This window comes from Hemicordylus capensis, chromosome 1 (assembly GCF_027244095.1).
Source record: "Hemicordylus capensis ecotype Gifberg chromosome 1, rHemCap1.1.pri, whole genome shotgun sequence".
NCBI classification, from domain to species: domain Eukaryota; kingdom Metazoa; phylum Chordata; class Lepidosauria; order Squamata; family Cordylidae; genus Hemicordylus; species Hemicordylus capensis.
In genome coordinates this window covers 23,983,510-24,002,241 of record NC_069657.1, presented here as the reverse complement: position 1 = coordinate 24,002,241, position 18,732 = coordinate 23,983,510, and the positions used below count along the sequence as shown (strand labels likewise).

At 43.0% G+C, this 18,732-nt stretch overlaps 1 long non-coding RNA gene across 1 annotated transcript; it reads right to left on the bottom strand.

Moving 5' to 3' along the window:
* Positions 1 to 7,989: 7,989 nt before the first annotated feature.
* Positions 7,990 to 15,919, bottom strand: LOC128339556 (uncharacterized). Its single transcript, XR_008313091.1, has 2 exons — positions 15,707 to 15,919; positions 7,990 to 8,551 (listed from the first exon to the last, which is right to left on the bottom strand). It is a non-coding gene; the product is annotated as an uncharacterized LOC128339556 (long non-coding RNA).
* Positions 15,920 to 18,732: the final 2,813 nt, after the last annotated feature.

Here is an 18,732-nt window from a genome sequence, read left to right as displayed (position 1 = left end):
AAAACGAAACGCACATCCCTATCTTTTACTACGATCTGCCCTCTTGAAAACAGATAGCAGTCATGCACATTAAAAGCACCTGCATTCTAAAACTAGTTTAAAAGAGCTGGTCTCCTGGTAGCAAGCATGAATCATCCCTCTCAAGCATGAATCATCCCAGAGTCTGCCTTGGTTTGCTTTTGAATGGGAGACTACTAGGCGCTTCTCACAAGCAGTGGGGAGCGCCGAGAGGAGGTTTGTGGGGAGAGCGGGCTTAGCCTGCTCTCCCCACAAACGAGCAGCCACTCATAGCTGGGTGGCCACATCGGCCGCCCACATGACTGTCAGTTCTGTCACGGAGCCAACAGGGGTGGTGGGAATCGGGGTTGCACGGCCCCCGGAAGTTCCTGGATGCCCTGCATAAGCACGCAGGGCATCCTGGATAGACCGCCGAGCCCAGAAGGCTGCTTGCAGCTTCCTGGTGGGTTCTCCTTGTGTGTTGCCATTTTATTGATTTGAATTGATTTGATTTGATTTGATTTGATTTGATTTGATTTGATTTGATTTGATTTGTATACCGCCCTTCCAAAATGGCTCAGGGCGGTTTACAATTAAAATACACCACTAAAACAGTAAAGAGCTAAAACAAATGAGAAAACAGTATAGCAATTAACAATTTTAAAACATTTTAAAACAACCATTAAACAATTACAGTGATTAAACCCCCCGAAATCGGGTTTTGAATTTTAAAACAGAGCCACGCTGTGGCAGTACACGATCAGGAAGCCCAGGTTAGCGGAGTGCTCGCTCTGCTAACCTGGGCTAAGGGGAGGGCTACTTTGCCGGGCTAGCCTCCAGAGAACCACTGGGCTTGCCCGCGGCTAACCCACTGGTTAGCCCAGTTTTTCCCCATCATGAGAATAGCCTCTACATGGTGGAGGAACTGTCTGGCTCTGGCAACCACCGCCAAGTCTGGCCAAACATGGCAATGTGTTATTCAAAACTGGGTTGGCTCCATCTCCTGACCTGCCACTGGCTCCTCCACATATTGCAGCACACACTGCTCAGCACTGCTTTGGAGCTAGGTGGGTCCTCCTGTACCCTTGACAAGGTGCCAAGAAACCACTCTATGAACCACCAGGTGGAACATGGAAGCAGAACCCTCAGCTCACTTGGCTGTGTCAGCCCCTGGTGGCGTAGTGGTAAAACTGCCGCCCTGTAACCAGAAGGTTACAAGTTCGATCCTGACCAGCGGCTCAAGGTTGACTCAGCCTTCCATCCTTCCGAGGTCGGTTAAATGAGTACCCAGAATGTTGGGGGCAATATGCTGAAATCATTGTTAACCGCTTAGAGAGCTCCGGCTATAGAGCGGTATATAAATGTAAGTACTATTGCTATTGCTATTGCTATTGCTATGTGAGTGTAATAAGATATTCTCCTTAGGGGACAGGGCCATAACTCATTGGAAGAGCATGTGCATGCATCCCTGGCCTCTCCGGGTAGGGCTGGGAGAGACTGCTTGAAACCTTGGAGAGCTGCTGCCAGTTAGTGTAGACTATACTGAGCTAGGTGGATCACTGATCTGACTTGGTATAAGGAAGCTTCCTGTGCTCCTAAACAGTAGGGCAAACATGTCCAATTTCCAAGAATGTAATCAAACAGATTTCATTCTAAAACCTGAATGTACAGCCTCAGCGTTGAACAAAATGGAAAGTAAGCTTCATTCATTCTACTTAGAACTACTTGCTTATACATGCAAATAGCAACCACACAGGACCCTGATCTGAGACAGGATTGTGGCAGGATCAAAAGGTTAAAACCCCCATGTGAGATCTCAGTTTGGAGCAGGGCCTCAAGGGGTTGCTGTTTGCATTTTAAAAATCACACAATAGGCATATCATCCAGCTTGCTTTTCAGTTTTCCTTTCAGGAGCTGCCATGCCCAACCCGGACTGTTTTTTCAGTCTCTCCAGGAGGTGAAAATGTCCTTTGAAGATCTTGTTGGAGCAGCTACTTAAAGGAAAACTCTCAGGAAAACCACAACATTTGCATGCATGGTACACACATGTCTTTCTCGATCATAGCCTTCATACCTTACATTAATGCTGCATGGAAATTGTTGTCACAAAATATTCCTGATTTTTGTTTTTATTTTTAAGGAAACAATAGTAAGTTTAAAAAGTTTCCTCATAAGGAATACACTAACTCTCTGATGCTAGAGATGTGCAAATCAATTTTGAGCTCGAATTGGGGTGATTCAAGTGATTCAAACTCAATTCGAATTGCCCCTAGAATAAAGGGCCTGATTTGAGTCCGAATCAAATTGACCCAATTACAGCTCAAATTGATTCAAGTGAGTCCAGTGCCATTTTAAGTCCTGTTTTGTTTTTTCCTCTTTGCTGATTGGTTTTCTGGCACTGGCTTCTGATTGGCTTGAGATCTCCTTACTTCTTGGTTGGTTTGTTATCATTTCAAATCAAGTGTTGTCATGGGCAACTGTGCCCCCTTTGGCTGTGGGGAGGAAGCAGGGAAGGGGGAGGCCAAAGAAAGGATTTTCAAAATGTGTTTAAGGGCCTGCAGGGAGGCAGAGAGACACATAGTCAATTGTGCCTCAGGAGAGAAAGATCAGAGATAGACTGCTGCAGCAGCAGGAGCACTGAGAGCAGAGATTGGTGGTGGTTAGATTTCTTTAAATAGAAAGAATGGGCCTAGTTTGTTGAAGGGGTTAAGTGGGTAGTGACAGTACTGTAAGACAGGAGGAGTGGGCTTGGTTAGTCTACATCCCTTAAACTTGTCCCATTGTTGCTTGGTCCCCTCCAAAAAGTGTCCCCCCTCAAAAAAAATAAAGCCTACTTCTTTATTGGGGGGGATTTAATTTTTCTAGCTTCTGTGTGTGTACTACAGTGCTATAGATATTTTATTTATTTATTTATCATATTTTTACACCGCCCAAAATGTACGTCTCTGGGCGGTTTACAACAAGATTAAAAAGTAAAACATTAATTAAAAACAAAAACAAAATAAAACAAACATTTAAAAGCAAGAAATGTAAAACACAATTTGAAATTTTCAAAACAATATTCTAAAAACAACATACAAAGCAATCAAAACAATATCAGTTAAAAGCCTGGGTGAAGAAATGCATCTTTAAGGACTTTTTAAAGGATGTCAGAGATGGGGAGGCTCTTATTGCACTAGGGAGCGCATTCCAAAGTCTCGGGGCAGCAACGGAGAAGGCCCGTCCCTGAGTAGCCACCAGATGAGCCGGTGGCAAATGCAGACGGACCTCTCCTGATGATCTCAATGGGCGGCGGGGTTCATTGCGAAGAAGCTGTTCTCTTAAAAAATAGATAGTGTTGTGGGTAGCAGACGGAGCATAAATAGACCAGCCAAGTCCCACACCTCCAGCACCCAGGAGTGGGGTGCTGGAGTGCCTACTGCTAGTGCACAGTGAGTCCACCCCTAGCAGCAGCATTGCCGCCAACACTTCCCAGTACAGCAGTGTGGTGTCCCTGACACGGCCAAGTGAGCTGAGGGTTCTGCCTCCATGTTCCACCTGGTGGTTCATAGAGTGGTTTCTTGGCACCTTGTCAAGGGTACAGGAGGACCCACCTAGCTCCAAAGCAGTGCTGAGCAGTGTGTACTGCAATACGTGGAGGAGCCAGTGGCAGCCCAGGAGATGGAGCCAACCCAGTTTTGAATAACACATCGCCATGTTTGGCCAGACTTGGCGGTGGTTACCAGAGCCAGACAGTTCTTTTCATGCCCACCAACCAGTGTCCAGAGCGAGAGGGTGTTCTCAATGGCCAGGGGCCACCCATCATGCTCACATGGCTGCTGAGCAGCCGGTCTTCCTGAAGGCCAACCTCCCCCTGCTGGACTATTCCAAGCTGGTCATGGAGGGTGAGTGACTCATGGTCATCCCCACCCTCTGCAACACCACTGACAAAATGTGGTTGGCAAAAAGTGGTGCTGGGAGGGACTGTGTGCTTCTGTTCTGCAGTGTTTCTCAGTTGATTTGAGCTGATTTGTTAAAACAGCCAGCAATGACCGCTGTTTCAATGAATTGATTTGAGTATTTGCAATTTAATTTGAGTTCAAATCTATAAAATATGGTTGGTTCACATCTCTATTTGGTGCTTCTTTCTATTTGCTGGATCTTTGCTTCATCTTGCCCCTGCCCCTGACTTGCAGTGGTTCTCCACGGCCTCAGGCATCTTTTTTTCAAGACCTGCTACCTGAGATCATTTTAACTGGTGATGTTGAAGATTCAGCCTGGAGCTTTAGGCACATGAAGCATGTGGTCTCTATAAGCTGTGTCCTGAAATTTGGGTAATGCACCAATTTGATCTATGCAACATTTAAAGAATACAAAACCATTGTGTAGCATCTGGGAATTTTAGAATGGGGTACACCATCTGGGTATAACTTTCAAATTCTCAGAATCTGCCAACATGAAATCAGAAAATGAAATCCATTCCGAGAGCCCACTGTGACCATTTCCCCTGCAAAGTTTCCATCAGGGTTTTAATGCCAGTGCCATTTTGGCTTCTGGCTATCCTTTCTGACTGAGCATTGTCCTTTTTTCCATGGAAAGTGCTGATCCTTCTTCATTTTGCTGTGCATATAGATTCCTACCAAGTCAAATTCATTTTGTAAATACTGTTTTCTTTCCAAGGCAGAAACTTCAGGTCACACAAAGAGGGTTTTTTTTCTTCTATTTTTTTCTTTTCTCAAAATACTGGACCCTTGGCTGCCCATTTGTATTCTGAAGCACAGTCTTATATAAATCTGACTGATGTTATTTATGATCTTGGTAACTGGGTACCAGTAAATAAAAACTACCCAGTGTTTCTGGTTTCAAGTTTTACTGAAGCCAAGAAATCACTGCAGGCCAATTCATTACAAAAGGCTGCTGCATAAGAAGCATGTAATCAGGTCAGCGTGTGGTTGAAATGTCTGTATAGAAATTGTTTGCCCTCTTATGCTCCTAAAGCTAAGCATCCATTTGAAAACAATTAACTCCCTGACACTCACAGTCATAAACTCCAGATGGTGAATATGCCATAAATGGCAAGCGAGTAGGCCCCTTAGTTCGGACAAAAGTCTAGGCCACGAGGAAAACAGCATATGCTCCAACAGCCCCAGTCTTTGTCTTTGGGGGATGTCTCACTAAAATGTAGTTACCGGGAATTCCATTCTCCTTCCCCATTCCTGTGTCTAGCAGCTAAATCTCTTATTTTGATGGCTGTATCTTGTCTCTAGTGCGCATGCATGAATGGTGCAGGGCACAGCTTGCTAAGGATGCGTGAACCAGCTTAACCTCAAGTTGGTCCAACATCAAACCAGCCCAGTTCGGCTCGAGGTTGAGCTGAACCCCCCGAACTGGCTGGGGGCTGGTTCAGGAGCAAAACAAGAAAGAAAGAAAGAAAGAAAGAAAGAAAGAAAGAAAGAAAGAAAGAAAGAAAGAGTTTTTTAAATATGGCCATATCACCCATATCTCTTCCCAAAAGTGTTTTTCCTCCTCTACAAAACACTTTCTCAAACACTTTTTAGGTTTGGCAAGGGGAAAGTTGAGTAAAATGAAGGGAGAACTCAAAAGCTTTGGGAGTGGGGTATCTGCACTCCTGTGTGTATCCCATATTTATAAGCCAAGTCCCCACAGGGTGGCTACCCAAAAAACCAATTGTGTTCGAATTCTAAAGCCTTCATCTTAGCACCACAGTAACCCCTTCTGGCCACTAGCGGCATGATGGCATGTTAATAGGTCTCTCTTGGGCAGTTAAGAGTCAATTAGAACTGTTCAGTTGCAGTTGAAGGCTAGTGCATGTTTGGGTATGTTGTTCAACGGCTCTTTCTTAGTATGTGCTGTTTAATTTCTTAATAAAACTATTTGTTTTTAGATTCAGCCTACTGTCTCCAGCTAATCTCCTGGGCTGAACTTCTTTACAACCAGAGCATACTCTGCTGTGTGTGGGTTTTAGTGTTTCTCCTCACACACCTCAGAGCATTAAACTCATAACATTTCAAATGAAAACAAGGACACTCACATAGAACCCTTATTCTCAACACCAACAGCCACTGCATAAATATACAAATACAACAACAATAGGAATAAAACCAGACAGTGATCTGATAACGCTGCAACTAAAAGCAGCCAACTAAAAGCCTGACAAAGGGAGGTCATTCAGACAATCAAAACTGTGTTCTACCCAGGTTTGGGACTCTAGCAGACCCAGACCATGGGTGCCCCGTGTCCAGCCACGGCAGCAGCCCTGCTCACCTCACCCCCTATGACTGACATCAGACGTGGGGTTTAGCCACGCCCCTGTGTCTGACATCAGATGAGGGGGTGTGGTCTGGCTCCTGAACAGGGCCGCACAGCCCCATTCGGGAGCTTGATTGGGGACAGCACTGCGTTCGCAGCATGACCAGAAGCAGTTCTCCCTGCCTTAAAGGAAGCCGCTCCTGGCCCTGCTGCAAATGCAGCGCCAGCCATTTAACTCCCAAATGGGGCCATGCAGCCAAGCTAAACCAGCACCCACTGCCTCTGATGTCAGACATGGGGGAGCATGTCAGGGCCACGAGGCGCGGCCTCTGAGGGGCAGCGGCCTGGGTTCTTTGAACCCAGTCACCCAATGGTGGATATGCCCCTGGTTTGGGAGCTGTATGTGCTCTCAATTTTCGATTGTGTGGAAGCAAGGTTAGAGGAAAACCTGGGTAGAAGTGATTATGTGGAAGCAAGGTAGGAGGAAAAGCAACCCAGGTTTTTCACCTACCTTGCTTCCACACAGTCACTTCTACCCAGGTTTTCCTCTAACCTTGCTTCCACACAACTGAGAATTGGGAGCACATACAGCTCTCAAACCGGGGTAGGAAACAGTTTTTGATTGTGTGAATGACCCCAAGAAGTGCATCCTGGCAGCATGCTTAAAAGCAGCAAAGGAAGGGAGCTGACAAATTTCATCATGGAGGGAATTCCAAAGCTGCAGTGCTTGTCCTTGGTACCCACCAAATGAATCTGCAGGGCATGGCTTTATGCAGTGATTGTTGTTGTCGACTATAAAGATGCTACATGTGTGTCCCAGTTTTCATCAGTGTAATGTTATGGGTTTAATCTGTGAAATGCTGGAAAGTATGAAACAGTCTTATGGCCCCCTTCTCTGTAGCTTTTGATGTGTGTCAAAAGAAAATGGCTATACTTGCATATTGGAGGTGAAAAATATGGCAGTGAGCAAGCCAATATGTGAGTCACGTTCACAAGTGATCTGAGAGGAAAGTCTTCTCCCCACCTCACTATCTGCCTTTCTGCTTTCTTCTTTAAGCTACCAGAAGGTGGTGGGAATGGGAAGTCTAGGAACCCTCTTATAGTCATGGTGCTGTGTAGTCTGTTTGGCTTTCCTTCCAATTTCCTGCTGAGGAAAGTGAAGAGGAAACTCTCCAAAAAAAGGTTGCAGAAGACTAAAACCAACCAACCAGTTCATAGAAATTGTACCGCCCTTTCAAAACTGTAACACTTTAGAAATTAGATTGGTGCTCTGACACTTTCTGATGCTTTCTCACACCAAATCATTCTGTTCCTGGAAAGCTAGCCTATAAGAGAAAAGGGTCCTCCTGTCTGTTTCCTAACTACAGGTGTTTTTAACGAAAGGAAGCATCCCAAGCCCTTGAATTCACCCTCTCGATTTTCTGAAGTGGTACATCCCAGGCACTACAATATGATTTCCCTGAATGTGTAGGTTTTGGCTTTGGGACTATAGCACACTAGTGGGAGGGCCCCTCTTCTTATTGTTGTAGTAGTATAACTTGTGTGGAAGTAGTACAACTTCTGCTGATGTCTGGCTCTCATCCTCCCTTTCACAACAGCTAGAAGGAAGGGAGGGAGGGAGGACAGGCGGGCAACTGAGGGGCTGAGACAGATGGAATCCCTTGAGAAGGGAGGTGTATCGAGCCCAGTTGCTGAGTCAAAGTGAAATATTAGTTGTAGTAATGACAAGTTCAAAATCAGTAATTAAATCAGGTTCCCCACCCCCAAATTTATTTCAGTCTACTGACCATAATACAAAACTTAAACATCAAACTCAAAAATGAAAACAAATGAAACTAAAGATCATGAATCTATTCAAATTGTACAACAAATTCCAGAAAATATGTACAATATAATATTTAATTAAACTGAATACAACTTGGCCTTATCCAATAATTTAAAAAAAAAAACAATTTTCAAGGTAACAAAACAAAAATAACCCCTACTGAACTAAGAAAAAAATCAATTTAATTCCTAACAAGAAAATAACTATAAACATAAAAGCATCTGCACATCCCAGTTATAAATGTTGCTTTTTGGAACTTTGGTTACCTTTTTAAAAAAGTATTAATATCAAAAAACATGCATGTATAAAACCTAAAAAGTTGAAAAGGATCTTTATTTTACAATTACGTTTACAAATATTCTAAATGTGCAGGAAATACAAAGCAAAGCAGCAGTCCAAAACATTGAAGTGTTCTATTTAATTGTTTCTGAGATGAGTTCTATCTGTGTTTGTTTGTAGTTTGTTTCCTTTTGTACATTTCTGCGAAAAAGAAAAAGAAAAATTACCGAAAAGGTTCTAAGGGTTTGCAGTACACTTTGGATATTGATTTCCCTTGAAAGGAAAATCACTAAAGACGTCTTTTAATATTTGATTTTTTAAAACAGACTTATAGGTTGAAGAGGCTGGGAAGATAGCAAATCATTCTTGGATGACATAGAGTAGCCCTTGATCCCTAAGATGCTGCAGCTCTTGTCTGGACTTCCATTCCTGCCTAAGATCTGGGTTCTCTGCCTCATGCAGCTTGTCTGTACTTTTCTTTCACTGGCTCCAGGGAAGAGAGAAAAGGGGGAGGATGGTCTGGTAATCTTGCGCCTTCCCTTTGAGCCTCTTCCCTACTAACTGAGCCCTCTGCTAACCGAGGACTGATCCCCTGCTAACTGAGTAAAGAGGTGCCTTCTAAAATGTGATAATTCTCTTTATTGAGCAGGGGCAGAGTAACTGGCCCTGTCCATCCCCAGCACAGCATCCCTCCGGTGGCTGTTGCTGGTGTGTATCTTATGTTTCTTTTTTAGATTGTGAGCCCTTTGGGGACAGGGAGCCATATTCAGGGGCGTAACTATAATAGGGCAAGGGGATACAGTTGTCTGGGGGCCCACTGCCTTGGGGGGCCCCCCAGAGGCAAGTCACATGACTGACTCCCCCAGCCGCACACCCACCCGGGCTTCCATCAGTTGTATTCATCCTCCAAAATTGATGTGAGTGTTAAGACCTGGAGCTACCAGAACAGCATGTCTTTCTCTAGTAGCATTAAATGACTTGCATCATCCACAATTTACAAAACTTTTTTTTTAAAAAAATTTAGGATGATGTTCTATTGTGGCACATAGGAGATAGATAGATAGATGCTTTTTGTTACCACTATTCAGCCTCATTTAAGATTTCTTTACTTCATGAGCTGAGCTTCCGTGAGGGGGGGCCCATTTTAAAATCTTGTCTCTGGGCCCACTCCAACCTTGCTACGCCCCTGGCCATATTTATTTATTTATATCTGTGTAAACCACTTTGGGAACTTTTGTTGAAAAGTGGTGTATAAATATTGGTCGTATTCGTTATTCGTATTCCTCTGAGGCAGGATAAACATGACACAAGTTTCCCCATGGTGGCTGCCTGTAGTTTCCTTCCAACACAGATTTAACACAGGCTCCTTTCAAGGGACAAGGAAGGGGTCAATATTGTTTCAGCTTTAGCCCTTCCACACAGGCTTAGGTACATGAGTTCCACACGTCACTAGCCACTACATTACACTGTTTTTCACTCGCATAACAATTTCCCCCCCAGTTTTTACCAACTTTTGCCTAGGATTACTAATGGAACATCTCATTCTGAACAATTCAAGATTTCCTTGGCCTTTTCATTCGTAAAACACCAGGTGGCAGCATGAATTTCATTTCAGATAGGAGGGTTTTGTTCCAAATATCTAAGATACACCTGACACCAGACCACTAGTTTACTTCTCATAAATTCAGTTCAGCTATATCACACAATAACCACCACTAAGTACATAACCTTGAAACATGCAGTTAACACATTCCTTTCCATAGTAGCCCCAAAGATCACCTGCTTATGTTCAAATATTCAGCCCTTTCTCATTACCGGTAAGAAAGACTCCAGAGTGGGCTGTGGGGAAGGCAGGTTACACTTACCTCCCCCACAGACTCCCGCTTCTCCTGTGCTAGGCATGTTCCCCACGCGCCCAGACAATTTGGCATATAATAACTTTTCCTCATCATGAATCCCTATGAGGATTCATTGCACACCTTCATTTCTTCTGTTCATTTTGACTGTATTGGACAGTGCCAACTGTCAATTGCCTCGTGCCAACTACACACCCCACCCCCTGCAAGGTAGTGAGGTACAAATTTTATTTTTTTAGCAATATTGAAGTGTTTAGATTATTTGGTGCCTAATAACCTTTCCTCATAATGAATCCCTATGAGGATTCTATGAGTTTCTTCTGTTCATTTTGACTGTCATTGGACAGTGCCAACTGTCAACTGCCATGTGTCAACTACATGCCCCCCCCCTCTCTCTCACACACACACACACACACACACACACACACTGGGGTACTCAGTTTATTTTTAATGAATTTTTGAAGTGTTTAGATTCTTTGGTGTCTTCATTACACACCTTCATTTCTTCTGTTCATTTTAACCCTTGTTTTGCAGGTGGAGGTGGGGAATTAGTGGCATCCCATGTTCCAACTACCCCGCAACCCACAAGGTACTCAGTTTATATTTTATGAATTTTTGAGGTGTTTAGATTCTTTGGTGTGTAATGAATCCTCATAGGGATTCATTATAAGGAAAGGTTATTAGACACCAAAGAGCCTAAACACTTGGGAAAAAATCCTAGTACATAAATCCTAGTACATAAAAATCCTAGTACACTGCCTTGCGGGTGGGAGGGGGGTAAAGTTGGTACATGGCAGTTGACATTTGGCACTGTCCAAAAGACAGTCAAAATGAATAGAAGAAATGAAGGTCTGTAATGAATCCTCATAGGGATTCATTGTGGGAAAGTGATTATACACCAAAGAATCTAAACACTTGAAAAATGGTGACCAGACATTTTGTTCCATAACTCCACTTCTTCAAGGGCTAGATCTTAACTTAAAACAAAACAAAACCCCAAAGCTGGGAATCTGGGGGAATTAATGGGAGGGATCGAAAACTTGAATCGATTCAAATCGAATAAGGCACGATTCAATTTGGACCCGAATCTAGCTAATGGACCACAGAGGTGATTTGTTTTGCCTGCAAACCACCTGAATCAGCTAGATTTGGGTACAAATTGATTTGTACAAATTGATTCACACATCCTTAGTGAATAGTTTCATTGTATTACACTGTCATAGCTGCAAATTTCACATAGGCTGAGTTGACCTGAACTGACCCTGCCTCAAGCAAGCGGCTCTAGAAACAGTCCACTCTCTTGAATTTTTTTACCCACCACTCCCTCCTTCAAAGTTTGAGCCAATGTCCACATTCTGAAAGCAACATTACACCTCTGCTCAGCCCCAGAATGTTGAGATTCTGCACAGCTACCAAAATCCTCTGCCAAGTGAGTTCAAATTCTGTGACTGGAATACATTTTTGCAGTTAAACCATACTTGCTATATTTGTTTGTTTTTCATAAACAAACAATTTTCATAAACAAACAAACAGTTGTATTTCTCCCGCAAAGATTTTGTAATGTTTTGGCAAGAGCTGGGGGGGAAAGAGCGGGTCAAACTGCAAAATCCAGATTTTGAATTTAAAACCCCAGTTTTATCAAATGTAGTGGCCCACTTGATGAGCAGCCCTCCATTAATGTAAAGGGCCTGCTAGGGCTGCTGCACAACTGGAAAAGCAACCTCAATGGTGTAGCACAACGCGACTGCCGTGGAATGACTTAAACCCACTTCTGGACAGGAGCAAAGGGCTCCTTCCATCGTTTTGAAACCACCAAGAAGCTGTTTTAAATCACATTGCCGGGGCTGTCTTTTCCAGGTGTGCAACAGCCATGGTGGGTCCCTTACGTCAATGGATGACTGCCTATCATGTAAGCCATTTTTTTAAAAAATCATTTCAACTCTAACCCCAAGTTTCCTTTGTGTCAGATTATGGCACAATTACCTATCACCATTCAGTTGAATTGTAACATAGGGCGGATTAACCAGTACCACTTGGGGCATGGGCAAAGACTTTGGAGAACGTTTTGATCCGTTTCCTTCAATGTGTTCATATTCAACATCATTTAACCCAAATTGGCCACCCAATAACACATTTAACTACTTTTTATGTATACTTTAAGAACAGTTAAAGAGTTGATAGTTTTCCATTTTCCCCTTCTTCATTCTGTGCTAATGAGAGGCACATTAAACTTCACAAATCTTTTATGGCTGTAATTTTGTAATGGAGAATAATTTTATGTACACGCATAAATTGCTTATGTACTTTGGCCAATGGCCATCGACAATAAACTATTAACGATGACTGCTTGTGAATAGAGTAGCTATGCTAATCCACTTAATGAGCACGGGCCTTAGGGGTAGTACTTTTCCAGTTAATTCATCTCTAGTAAAAGATTATGATTTTGTGTAGGTAATGAGAGTACCTCTATCCTGTTCACTATTGTAGGGTACATACTTAAAATAGATTAATATCGATACTTCCTACTGAAACATGTTCACCACCCTGTTATCGTTGATTACATTTGTTTATCCAAAGCTTTCTCCACAGAGCTCAGGGTGCAAACAAGTCTCTGCTCCATTTTACTCCCACAACAATCCTGTGAGGTAGGTTAGGTCAAGGTGAGGAGTTCAAAACATTACCTATCAACTTCTGAGTGGAACAGAGAAGCAGAAAAGAGGCTTCTCCTGCTGTGCTCAAAATGTAGATACCTCTGTTCCTGCTTCTTGACAATTGTGACATTAAAACCAAGAAAATTGGAAAATATATTTTAATATGTAATGTTATATGCATGATTGTTATAATATAATGTTATAAGATACATGCATGTGTGTGTGTTAAATAATTAACATAATTTTTTAAAAAAATGTGTGTGTTTTTAATAAGATTTATTTTTTAACTAGGCCTTTCTCCTGTGGGAAACAGGATGCTGTACCTGATTCAACAGTGGCGATCTGGTGGCGACTCAAAAGCACTTCTGGTGGCAACTCAAAGGCCTTCTCTGTGCCTTCTCTTGCCCCAGGACTGTGGAATGTACTTCCTGCTGAGATTACAGCTGCTCCATCCCTGTTGACTTTTAGGAAACAACTGAAGACACATCTCTTTAGCCACGCTTTTTAGTCAGTTGGTGTTTTTATGGATATTTTAATCTGGTTTTATGTTTTAACTGATAAATACCTGGTTTGTTTTATTCTTAGTTTGTTTTATGCTTAAACTGCCTAGAGACTCCAGTAGTGGATGATATACACATTTATTAAACAAATAAATTTATTATTTATATAATAATATTATATTTTATTTATAAATACATTTATTATGTATTTATTATACTTCTATGTTGTCCCATCCAAGGCTCTGGGTGGTGCACGACAGGTAGAATACTACAACAAACAGCATTTAGAACAAACAGGTTAAAACAATATTAGAACAAATCTAAAACAGTTCCGAGCCATTTAAAACCAATTAAAAATACTTTAAAAACAATTTAAAAACCTTGGAAGGTCAGGCGAAACAAGTAGTAAGTCTTTAGGGCTCTCTTGAAGGCCAACAATGAGCCCAGACTAGGGATATCTGCTAATAGTGCATTCCATAGGCCAGGAGCAGCTAAAAAGCTGCTAAAAAAGAAGACCCGGCTCTGAGTCACCACCAGACGAGCCTGTGGTAACTGGAGGCGGACCTCTCTGAATGACCTCAACGTGTAATGAGGATCATACAGGAGGTTATCTAAATAAATAAATACATAAATAAATGTTCTTTTTATGTTTTTTAAGGTCAGTTCAGACAACCTGTGGAAAGTAAGTAGGAGAGTCCAGTGAGCATGAACTCCTAGTACGAGCTGGAAGTTGCACACATTTCCTGTTGCCTCCACCCAACATCAACAAAAGTTACAAATGTTGGGTGAATGTTGAGTGGCAGAGGGTTCCCAGCACTGTCCATCCAACATTTCCAGGTTCAGATGCCACAAAATGCAGAAAACTTTCAGCTTCCACTGGGAGAATTTGTTTGTTGATTTGATTTGATTTGATTTGATTTCTATACTGCCCCTCCAAAAATAGCTCAGGGCATTTTACACAGAGAAATAATAAATAATTAACATGGATCCCTGTCCCCAAAGGGCTCACAATCTAAAAAGAAACATAAGACAGACACCAGCAACAGTCACTGGAGGTCCTGTGCTGGGGGTGGATAGGGCCAGTTACTCTCCCCCTGCTAAATAAAAGAGAATCACCAAGTTAAAAGGTGCCTCTTTGCCAAGTTAGCAGGGGTTAGCAGATTATGCAACTTATTTAGCTTTTAGAGTTATATTTCATTTAGCATATATTTTATTATATTGTATCTATACCTTATCCTGTGCTGGTCTTTGACCGTAATAAGCATGATTGATTGATTAGGAGTATGCACCCACTGGGACCTCTGGTTTCCTCCTACTTAATTTCTGCTGGTCGTCTGAACCTGCCCTTATATTTTTCTAATGTTGATTAACTCTATGAGATGGTTCCCATGATCAGTGGGAGCCACCTGGGGATGGTCAGCGGAGAGAGCAGGTCTAGCCTGCTCTCCCCGCAGACGAACAGACTGTCTGCTCTGGGCAGCCGCAGTGGCTGCCCACACAACTGCTGGCTCTGTTATGGAGCCGGCGAGGGCTGGGGAGTTCGGGGGCCATGTGGCCCCCGGAAGCTCCAGCATGCCTTGTGCTAGCACGCAGGGCATGCTGGAGAGACCCCTGAGCCGGGAGGCTGCTTTTCAGCCTCCCGGTCGGGGTTCTCCTCATGAGTAGCCATGGCGCGGAGCCACGCCGCAGCAACTCACGAGCAGAAAACCCGGGTTTGCGGAGCGCTCGCTGGTTTAATTGCCGGGCTTAAGTGCCAGGGTCACTTAAGCGGGTGACCCGCTTAAGAACTACTGGGCTAGCAGCCCAGCCCAGTGGTTCTCACAATGGGAGGAAATCGGGCTAACCTCTGCTAGCCCGATTTCCTCCCATCAGGTGAATAGTCTCTATGAGTTTTAGATAGCAATCCTAAAAACACTTATTGGGGAGGAATCCCTGCTGAGAAATGGGAGAGGGTTGCAAACCTTAGCTCCTAAGAGCCCCACACATACCTCACCCCAACAATTTACTCAGTCCCCCTGGTTTGCTGCCACCACCTCCCGCTACTGGGAGGACACTGTGAGGAGTAATTGGGTCTATGTAAAGTCTAGCCTCACCTGACTTATCTCAGCCTTGGGTGGCTGGAGGATAACGTGTACAAGTGGTAGGCAAGTGGGAGAGAGTTTCTCCTCAGAGCACTCCTCCTCAGTCAACACAAGCACACTCCAATTTAACAATTAAAACCTTCTTGTTTATCAGATACTAAACAGGACCAGGGAATCCAAGGGTTAAGAGGGGGAAAATGATAGACCAAGAAAATAAAAAGTTACATCTAACACCTAGTACTGATTTTAAGATAAGGATAGTTCTCACAGAAACCTTCTTCATCCCCTCAGACTTGGTACCTTCACACAGGAGATTGTGGTAAGATAGCTCTTCCTCTGAATGAGCCAGGGTGAAGACTGGAGTCCAAGGGGGTGGATCCTCCCATGGGGCCCTGTGTGCTCAATTTCTATTGGCCCTGTGTCTCCAGGCAGGTGGGAGGATCAACCCATCAATCAAGAGGATACACTCCCCCACTGAGGGAGAATGTGTTTTCCACTCTGCTTTCAGTCAAGCCACTCACTCAACCAATAAGGATTGGAGATATTGTAATAGCTCCTCCCTCTGGGTTCTTGCTAGGTGCCAGTCATCAGTCATTTGCTGTTATTTCTTCCCCCAGAGACAGAGGAGCTTGCTGCCTCCACCAACCCTGCAGGTAATTTGGAGGGAAACAAATTAACCTTTTAACCATTGCCTTAGAAAAGATTTTCCCCCTTCTCTCTAACACAGGAGAGAATGCTTCTAGAGATGGTTCTTGCTAGCTGCAGTTTTCGTAAGTACATGTATTTTACATGAAAAAATAAAAAGAAATATGCAACTTGATTGATCCTTTGATAGGCTCATTTAGTCTAACTGATCAATCTATTAAACCTTCTAGCTCTAACTTTAAGTGCTTGTAAGATCTTGCGTCTGAGACAGCAAAGCTTTAATTCCCAATAACCCATCTATGCTCAGCTTGAAGGTTTTGCTTTATTTCAAAATCAATTTTGCCAAATGTGAGTCTTGCTACAGCTGGTTTGTTTGTTTTTGCCTTGTAACTTAAGATGCTCCACAATCCTTTTAAAATGTCAATTTTTCTGGTGACAAAGAAATGCTGACAGTCTTGAAACAATAAACACTTAAAACTAAAAAAGAAAAAAGAAAACCAGAAGGGAACAAAACAGCCAGCAAACAGAACTCAGTTTAAAACCAATACATTTCTCACAATTTGTCAGACAAATTAAAGTCCTTTCTATAGTTTTACACTTGTGGGTTGGTTGTTCTGTCCCCACTTTAATAATTATGCATGTATATTACCCCCTGATGAATTCCCTATAAGAACTCAGTATTTGATGAAGAATTTGAGAATGTTATTTGTGCACAGTTTACAGAAAAATGATTATTTGCCTGCCTCTCATACCTCTCGGACTGATCGTGTATATACACCGATAACTTCTTTGAAGAATGTGTACCTAAAAGCTAAACCAGGTACAAAAGTAGCGAATGTAACACTGATTTTCAAAATAGGATCCAGGGGCGATCAGAGAAATTACAGGCCAGTTAGCTTAATGGCAAATTTCCAGGCAAATTGATGGAAAACATCCTCAAGGATAAAATTGTAAAGCACATAGAACAACAGGCCCTGCTGGGAGAAAACCAGCATGGCTTCTGCAAAGGGAAAACTTGCTTCACAAACCTTTTGGAGTTCTTTGAGAGTGTCAACAAGTGTGTGGATCAAGGTGATCCAGTTGACATAGTATCCTAGACTTCCAAAAAGCTTTCGACAAAGTACCTCGTCAAAGACTCTTGAGGAAACTTAGCAGTCATGGGATAAGGGGACAAGTACATGTGTGGATTGCTAACTGGTTGAAGAACAGGAAACAGCGGTTGGGTATAAATGGAGAGTTTTCACAATGGAGAGAAGTAAGAAGGGAGGTCCCCCAGGGATCTGTACTGGGACCGGTGCTTTTTAATTTATTCATAAATGATCTAGAAGCAGGGGTTAGCAGTGTGGTGGCCAATCTGCAGATGAAACCAAACTCTTTCGGGTAGTGAAATCCAAAATGGATTATGAGGAGCTCCAAAAGGATCTCTCCAAATTGGGTGAGTGGGCGATGAAATGGCAAATGCAGTTCAATGTTAGCAAGTGTACAGTGATGCACATTGGGACAAAACCCTCAACTTCAAGTATATGCTGATGGGATCTGAGCTGTTGGTAACTGACCAGGAGAGGGATCATGGGGTTGTGGTGGACAGCTCGTTCAAAATGTCGACTCAGCGTGTGGCAGCTGTGAAAAAGGGCAATTCCATGCTAGGGATCATTAGAAAGGGGATTGAAAACAAAACTAGTAATATTATAATGGCCTTATACAAAACTATGGTGCAGCCACACCTGGAGTACTGTGTACAATTCTGGTCACCACATCTAAAGAAGGACATTGTAGAACTGGAAAGGTGCAGAAGAGGGCAGCCAAGATGATCAGGGGCCTAGACCACCTTCCTTATGAGGCAAGACTACAACACCTGGGGCTTTGTATTTTAGAAAGAAGATGACTGCGGGGAGACATGATAAAGGTCTATAAAATCATGCATGGTGTGGAGAAAGTGGATAGAGAGAAAATTTTCTCCCTCTCACATAACATTAGAACCAGGGGTTACTGGTTCCAGTGTTTATGTATGGTGGCCGATGGTATCAGAATTTTGTAAACACCAATAGGAACACACAGAATTGTTCAAATTTGAATATTAACGAGGCAGGAGCCAATTTCAAGGCTTGCCTTTGTTTTCAGGAGGTGGGCGGAGATTAAAACACCCTCAGCACCAATCAGAAGGCACCAAGCTGATTGACTGCTCAAGCAGCCAATCGGAGTGCTCAAAGGGTGGTGAATCTTTTTTAATTTTAACTACTTTTATTCTATCCAGTAATAATTTGCAGTTTGTTTGTTTGGACATTTGTCCCAAGGGGGATCCTGTAGAGAGTGTGGGGGAGGAGTCAAGAGGAATAGGGAGGGAAAGGGGAGAAGAAAATATAGTTGTTGCAGAATCAATCTTTAGCTAAATCTACTTAAGAGTCCCGTGTGTGTGTGTCTCTCTCTCTCTGTGTGTGTGTGTGTGTGTGTAGCAGCTATAAAACCGAAGAATCCAATCACCATTTTGATTAGAGGGCAGTCTGTTGGTAGATCTGATCTTTTGTTGGCTTTTTTGTTTGTGTTTGTTTGGAGGGGAGGAATGTAAGCTCTTTTTTCTCTTCCTTGCTCTCTGATTAATATGCAAAGCATTATGGCCCATTCCCAAAATGACATGCCACAAAACATTGG